The sequence below is a fragment of the Vulpes lagopus genome, chromosome X (assembly GCF_018345385.1).
Source record: "Vulpes lagopus strain Blue_001 chromosome X, ASM1834538v1, whole genome shotgun sequence".
Classification (NCBI taxonomy): Eukaryota; Metazoa; Chordata; class Mammalia; order Carnivora; family Canidae; genus Vulpes; species Vulpes lagopus.
This window is the reverse complement of record NC_054848.1, coordinates 1,523,392-1,532,328: the sequence shown is the minus strand read 5'-3', so window position 1 is coordinate 1,532,328 and position 8,937 is coordinate 1,523,392.

Here is an 8,937-nt window from a genome sequence, read left to right as displayed (position 1 = left end):
GAAGCCTGAGCTCAGGCCCCCAAACCAGCAGCACAGCCACAGCGACAGCCGGCAGGTCCTGAAAGCATGCGGGGACGTGACAAACACAACACACGCCGTCAATCCGTGTTTGAAAGCCTGAAGTCATGCTATTCCTTACCAATTGCCACTACACAGTGCACCTGACCTGCCTTATTCAGAAACCAGAATTTTTTTTAAAAGTCTTGTTTTATGTTAACATCGTATAGCATACACGTTAATTTTCTATGCCTCGTGATATTTAAATTCTTATAACTTGCCAAACTGTTTCATGACATAAGATTCTTAAAAGAACACCTAATAGTGGTGAAACTTCCTTGGAAGTCCTAATAATTTGATTTAATTAATGTTAATTTTCTATGCCTTGTGATATTTAAATTCTTATAACGTTTTTTTCTTTTTCTTTTTTTTTCTTATAACTTTTCAAACAGTTTCATGATATGAGGTTCCTAAAAGAAGACCTAATAGTGGTGAAACTTCCTTGGAAGTCCTAATAATTTGATTTATGTGAATAAAAATGTAAGCAAAATAGAAAATAGGAGGCTAATTGCCTGCTAGTCCAGCTTCTTTCTTTTTTTTTTTTGACATTCACTTGTACTTTTTAATACATTAAAATACATATTTAAAATAACATTGGAATTCTTTTAACATCTGGAAAAGGAAAATTAACATATTTATATAGTCTACTAAGTGTTAGGCTGTACACTCACGCAATCCTTACTGCTAATGGCTATTATATGCTCAAAAACGCACAATAGCCTTTGACCAAAATTGCTCCAAGTTGAGGAGCATTGTCTTATGCAGGAAATGGGTTCCCCAACCCCAAATTCCATTTGATCCATTATAAGTTGTTAGCTCTACCTCAGAAAATGCATCTGAAACCCATTTGCATCCATCCATCATGGCAGGCCAAGTAACTCGTGGTGTCTCTCACTTGGATTTCTCAAAACTCTCCTAAGTGGCCTGACTGGTCCAATTTGGGTCACTTGGGCACCCTCCAAAATGTAGCCAAGGTGAACAACGCTATCAATGTACCAATCTGGTTGCAATGCTCCCTAACCAAGTCCAATGGCTTCCCATTCCCCCATGATTGGCAAGGCTCACAAAATGGCACTCTTGGCTCTTTCATCATGCTTTCCTCTCGTTACGCAACCACCAGCTTAGGCTCCTCCATGGGCGTCCTTACAATCCCTTCAATGGTCCGTGATTTTGGCCTTTGTGCAGCCCTCACCTTTGCAACATCCTGCCTTTTGCCCTATAAATTCGCACACACGCTGGCATTCTTAAGGTAAGTATTGCCTCCTCAAAAAAGCCACCCTGTGGGATGCCCCCAGCACACCCCTCATTATCCTTAGGAGGTGTCACACAGATTAGGTAGGCCAAACATCAGCGGGGGGGAGGAACCCGGGGACAGAGAACCCTTCTGTCTGGCATACAGAGAAAAAGGAAGGCTTAGGAAGTCACCTACTTACCAGATATAGAACAGCTGCTTCATGTCTGCGTATTTGGCTCCCCTAGGGAAGAAAAGAAAAACCAGAAGTACTACACAGCCAACATGTCTCTCATAGCCAGGAACTCGATCCAAAGTATTAGAGAACGTGTTAATGTGGTCATCCTCTCAATTCTTCACAGCTAATTGCAAACAAGTCATGTTCCTCCAGAGTCAATCTGACCCAGAACATGCACGACCCAGTCCATTCTGGAGAGATATCACGGCTGATTCCCAACACACTACGTGGATCTGACAACAAAAACTCTTTATTGCAAAGTCAGTGAAATAAATAAGCCATCCACGACTATGCATGCATTCCATAACTATTTGTATCAGGCACCCGGTACGTATGTACTCTGCTGCAGAGAACATTCTTCTGCCCCAGGTGGATAAATAAAAAACCCAGTGATGAACACCATGGACCTACGGCCTTGTTGCCCAAACTCATTGAGCACAATGAGTTTAGCAGCATGTTTAGGAGCTGTAATTATGATCCTTTTATAAGAGTCCAAAGAGTGGTAGAGTCTTGTGTTCCCCCCACCCCACCCCCGCGGAAGACCCTCAAACAGCTCCAAGTAGGTGATGCTTTGTAGGCTGAGGAGCCATCCCACCAGACAAATTCTATGTAATAATGATTAATGACACCACCACAGAGTTTATTGGGCTTTCTCATTCCCAAGGCATCTCTACACACGTTCCCATTGGATCCTCAAAATATTTCACCCAGCTTGCCTCGAAGGCTTAATGACACCTCTTTCGTTTTATGGGAGAGGGAGCTGGGGTCATAGGGTTCAGAACACTTTCACAAAGGATGGTAAATTGGATGTGGCATTTGGGAGGTCTCTGTAATCAGGTATGTGTGTCCCATACCCAGGGCTACCTCACCATCTTAGACCTCCAGTAAGGCTCTCAAATGGGGCATTGCCAGAGGCCAACTCTCGAGGGGGCATTTGATGAAACCTACACTCCCACTGTCTCTGCCCCATGAACCCCGAAGCAATACTTGTGCATTCGACTTGGTTCCATGGTGACCTTTGAACGTCTCCTTGAAGGCAGCTGGAAAATAAAACAAATTTGGAAAGCCACATTCGTATGTGATGCCAGCCTCATGCATTTCTACACATCCAGGAGCCCAGGTACGCCTCAGCAGTTTGCCCACCTTTTCTAAAATCCTAGGTTAATATTTGGGTGTAGGGAAAGGAAGTGGAGAATGGGATCATGCAGAATGGGGTAGAGATAGAGGAGCTACCTGGGTGGACATGTTCTTCTTGATATCCCTTAAAATCCAGATCTGATATGTATAATTCTTTGAGACTCTAGGAGCTCTTACACCAGGAAGTTAACTTTTATTTCCATTTATTTTGCAAATAGCTTTTTATCCCTTGCCAGTTAGGAAGAATTTTGCACAGGTGACCAAGACCATCCACGGTGACTCTTACCAATCTTGGGTTGGAGAGATACGTTCTTATGAAATGACACGGCTACAATTGGTAAATTTTTAAAAAGCACCATTCTTGCTTTTTTTCACCCAACGCTTAGGAAATGCTTGATGTCTCCGGGGAGCATGTACCGGAAATGCATTCTGGGAATTACTGGAAATATACAGGAATGCCATGTAATGGGTTAGGCAGTGGGGTTGGAGAAGGGGAACATAAGATTATGGTTTTTCAGGCCTTTGAGGAGATGTTCAAAGTTACGGACCTAATCAAGAAGCACCACTCTATAAAAACTACCCTATAAGATCACGTTGTCAATAACTTGCATCTAAGAAAAAGTAGGAAACACATTAGCCAACACGAGAATTACATCCTCAAATGGGTGAAAATGCACATGCACATATGCGTGGACTGTGTTGAGAGTAAGAGTCAAAACAAACCAAAACCAAACCAAACCAGTGCCCTTGGATGGTGGTGTGACCCTTCTAAAATATCGGGGGGAAAATGCAACTATGTGAGGTGATTCATGTGCTCACTAACCTATTTTTGGTAATCACTTCGCAATATATACAGACAGCAAATCATCACATTGTACACCTTAAACTTACACCATGTCCTATGTCAATTCCATCTCAATAAAGCTGGAGAAAAGTCTTTAAAATTCCAGATTTTCATGTTTTCGGCTTTAGAGGTTAACTCCCAATGACCAAGAAATAGCAAAACATATCAGTCATAGACAGCTTAGTGAGAGAGAGGTTATCAGGTGCTTACATGGAAGAACCTGTGGGTAGGGCTTTATATGGAAATAAGGTCTTTCCAAATGTGATTAAGTGAAGGATCTGGAGTTGACACCACTGTGGATGAGGGTGGCCCTAAATCCAATGACAGGTGTCCTCATAAGAGACAGAGAGAAGATAGAGACACAGAAGAGAAGTCATGTGAGGACAGAAGCAGAGATGGGGGGGTCATGGCCACCAGCCCAGGGACTCCTGGAGCTCCTGAAGCTGGAAAAGGCAGGAAGGACCCTCTCCTAGAGCATCAGGAGGGAGCACAGCCCTGCCTCACCTGGATCTCAGATTTCTGGTCTCCAGAACTGCAGTAAGATATATCTCTGTTGATGTAAGCCTTTGGTTTGTGGTCATTTGTTACAGCAACACCAAGAAACAAATATAAGTAACTGGGGGGGGGGACAATTTCTGCACACCAGGAGACACCATCCACAAAGCAAAAATGCCATGTTTGGAGAAGGAGAATACATCTGCAATATTTTCTATAAATAATTTGGAAGAGGGAATAAAAATACAGTAGAAAAACTAGACATCTGGTGTCTACCGGCCACTCATGGAAGACACACACGTGGCCAATAAGCTCATGACTATATGCTTAGTCTCTTCAGCAACTAGAAAAGGTAAATTTTAAGGATCATCAGGTTGCATATCTATCAAAACCCCAGTAATTTCTTCAAGTTTGATAGCATGCAGTTCCAAGCAAGATCCATGAAGGTTACCTGCACACTGTCAGTGGAAGCTTTTGTTGCCACTAAATATTAATTTTTTTTAAAAAAATCGTAAGCCATGACACCATGGCTTCTCACCCTGGAGGACCTCTCAGCCAACAAGCAAAAGGCGGGAGAAAGGGTGTTCATTGCATCATCACTTTTAAATAGAATCAGGCTGAAGCCAACTGAAATCATGCTGACGAAGAATAGCTGGATAAATGGGAATTTATTCATAGTGCAGAAGTCTATGCTATCTCCTTGAAAAGAAGGAGGATGCCCTCATTGACCTTTTGGGTTTCTTTGATGGTAAAGCTGTATAATTCTGTGAGGCATTCCTCAAGCACGGCGGCAATCAAAACAGTAATTACTTTCATGGGACCTTTCATCCAAGGACATAGTGATGCTACCTGGATGTTATGTCCTTAAGCTTTGGAGGAAGGACGGTAATGATAGGATTATTCCCACTCTTCTGTGGATACAGGGGACCCCAGGGGTGAGGGTATAGCTTTAGGGCCAACTAGTAAAGTCAAATGCACCCTCTCCACTAATTAAAACATTCTCTCTATTAATATTCACTAATAAAAATCTTCTAGCCACTGAACCTAGTCTCAGAAGTACCTGTATGTTCTTCCAAAAAAACGGAAGCTCCTTCTTTCCCCTACACACCTGGAAAAATCATGCAATTATATAACCAAAGCCACAGCTGACTTGCAGAGTGCTGGTGGCCTGATGCCTGGTGGAGGCCCACCATGTTACTACGGCGGGCGGCAGTAGTACGTGTGTAGGAGAGCGAGTCAGAGACATAGTTGCAACCCAGGGGGAACCGGGCAAAACTCAGCAGGTCATACTCAAAGTGGAGCAAACAACTGATGATAATTTTCACTTGAGCATCTCCTTCCTTCCTTCCTTTGCTACATGCTCAGGACCAATGTCTACAGCGAGGCCAGTCAATGCAGCTAAAGCAGAGGAGATGTTCAAAGACGTAAATTCCCACCCGTGTCCCTAAAAAGAGCTTGAGAGGCAGAGTCAGGGAAATGGGTCAGAGACACCAGATGGCCGTCTCTCCATCTCAGCACTGAGGGCGTCTGGAGCTGGATGGTTCTCTGGGGGGGGGGGGCATCCTGTGCACTGTGGGGTGATGAGCAGCATCCTTGGTCTCCACCCACCACATGCCAGGAGCACCCCCTCCCCAGATATGACAACCACAATTATTCCCACATATTGCCAAGTGCCCCTGGGGCATGAAATCACCGTCTCCGTGGTGAGCTCCATTGAACCAGACTGTTCAGAAATCACCCTTGGGTGATTTCAAATGCTGTTCATTCATGAAGCAAGATTCTGGTTTCTCATCCAGAGCTGTTGATTTAGAGTAGACCGGCTGTGATTCTATTCTCCCCCCCCCCCCATTTAAAAATATTAAATATAATTGAATAATATATTAAATATTTCGAATGTTAAATAATTGAAACTAGCAATTTTCTCATTGCTTTATTTTACTAATTCCTGCTGGAGAGCGTTTAATAGGTTAAATGGCATCTTGTGGTTCCTCAGTTAAATGAGACACTTCTGAAAAGATTCACATAAAGCCCCAAACTTCCTCCAAATTGACTGATATTCAATGACTCTTGCAACATGGTTATTATAAAGTGAAAAAGAGAATACTCAACAGCATAAAACGTCTTAAATACATCTGTCATTAAAAGCCGACTCTCTTCCCCACCCCCAACAATTCCTATAAAGCCACATTTTCTGCCAGATGAGATTAACCCACCCCTCCATTATTTGCTTTCCACTAAGAAAAGATCCAATAGTCAAACATTAAATGACAACCACTGTGAAGTAAATTCAGAGACCAGACCAGAAGCCAGGTTTCTGAATAGGCAAAACTGTTATGCTATGTGTGAACCTATGACTTTCAATATTTTGCTGTTCATTCGTTCACTGCAATGGTACGAGCTGCATTATCCCATTCAAGGATTATAACAGCATCTACAAAGAAGAAAAGGAAGGAAGGAAGGAAGGAAGGAAGGAAGGAAGGAAGGAAGGAAGGAAGGAAAGAAGGAAGGAAGGAAACAAATTTTAAAGTTTGCAAGCTTACTTGTAGAGACTTTATCATTTTACTACCGAGCAAAGGTCACTCACCTCCACGACCTTTGATTAGCCCACTTATTTGTCTTCCTGGGAATAACAAAAACACTCTTGAACACATAGCATGCACTCCAGAAAATAGAATTTTACAGCCCGAGTGTCCACTAACAGGTGGATGGATAAGTCGCCAATCCAAGGGAATACCCCCCAGCAACCACAAGCCGTGCGCTATTGACCATACAGGCGACAACCATGAGGATCTCCACATGACTATGCCGAGTGAAAGAAGCCACACAAAAGAGTATCTAATACCTTCTGCTCCCATTTATCTAAAATCTTAGGAAACGCAAAAGAGAGAGAGAGAGAGAGAATGATGATTTGATACAACTAATCCTCAACCCTTCACTCTCCACCTTGCTGACCATTAAAAATTTAAGCAGGCCAAGCTGGAATTACATGAACTTCACATATTATCTATTGAATCATATGAGCTTAACATATTTTACTTACTGGAAACAAGTTGTTTCTCCAGCTCCTACATTTGTGGGTACTGATCCTGTGTGTCCAGGCTCCTGCCACAGTTCCAAGTGACTGCACTCATTATTATAATTAAACGTTTATTAAGTACAGAGGTTGGGCACTACTCAAGTCTGTCAATTATCTTTATATGTAGGCATAACCTACCACGGCAGCCGATACATAGTTATTTAGCAAAAGGATCTTTCATCTCAGCTTTCAAGGGCCACCGAACATACATATATAATTAAGGGCACTTAATTAAGTCAAATATGTTTTCCGCCGGGATAATTCTTTTAAAATCTCCACCAACGACTGCAGTTAGGTTTTTCAAAAGAGCAAAGAGAGAGTAGATGTACAAGGGGAGTTTCAGCATCTTAAAATCTTTTGCAAACTCTCCAGTTTGCAAGACGGAGTAGCTTCCATCTTACCGTCTAATTGTATCTTATCAGCATTGCATCTTTAAGCCTCAACGCACACCTCTCCAGAAGGTGAGCATCATTAGCTGCACGTATAGGTGGATATAGCATCGCACTGACACAGCCTGGATGCAAGATTCAGTTACACACTCCTAGAAAAATAGGTGATCGAAGAAATGCTTAGAAGATAGATGATAGATAGATAGATAGATAGATAGATAGATAGATACATGGATGGATGGATGGATGGATGGATGGATGGATGGATGAAAGGGCGGATAGATATAGATGGTAGATAAGACAGGTGGATGAATGGACTGATGGTAGATAGATGATTATTGGATGAATGGGTGATACATGGATGATGGATAAATCGGTGGATAGATGATGGATGGATGATAGATAGATAGTAGATATTCTCGATAGTTGGATGGATCAATAGATGATAGATATGATGGATGGATAAATAGATGATGGATGGATGGATGGATGGATGATAGATGATGGATGGATGGTTAGATGTTGGATGGATGGATGGATAATGGATGGATGGATAGATGATGGACAGATGGATGGATGGATAGATGATAGGTGATGGATGAATAGGTAGATGATGGATGGATAGATGATGGACAGATGGATAAATGATGGATGGATGGATAGATGATGGATGGATGATAGGTAGTAGATATTCTCGATAGTTGGATGGATCAATAGATGATAGATATGATGGATGGATAAATAGATGATGGATGGATGGATGGATGGACGAATAGATGATAGGTGGTTGGATAGATAGAAGAATCGCTTCTATCACAGCACCTTTTCTCATTTAATTACACCCTTTATTGTGGTCCTATCATGTGTCTGAAAATGGGGGTATGTGTGCAACAACAAGGAGACACGTGTGTTGAGGTGAGAAATACCACGAAAAAGGCAGGCATGTCATCGGCCAAGCACACAGCTTCAGCCAGAGCTCCATCATTTCTGGAGATACAAGCAAGGAGCCAGCCTTGCAAGGAGGTCACACGTCCAGGACACCCTAATCCTGGAATCCTGGAAGCCCTCACCCTGTAATGCAATCTCTGCAAACAGACCTGCTCCCCAGGGAGCCTGGTTTGCTTCTAAGGCCAATCTGCCGTCTCCCTGTGATGTCTGGGCTGCTCCTGGAGACTCCAGGGCCGCCCGCCAGGAGGCACAAAAGCAAATACAGTAGAAGCTCAAGGTCCGGGATGGGGAGGGGGTGTGGTGCGAATTGGAACCCATCCTGGCAGGAAGTGATGCCAGCCACATAGACCCAGCGTTACATGTCATCTTAGAGCCACAAATGGCTCAAAACCCAAACGCACAATGATCCCGTTTCAGGGCAGCAGAAAAACAGGTGTCTCAAGAGGTGCTACGTGTGGGGCACGTACAGTGAAAAGTCTCCAAGGGCTTGTTGCTGGGGTTTCTCAGCTATGAAGAGGATCC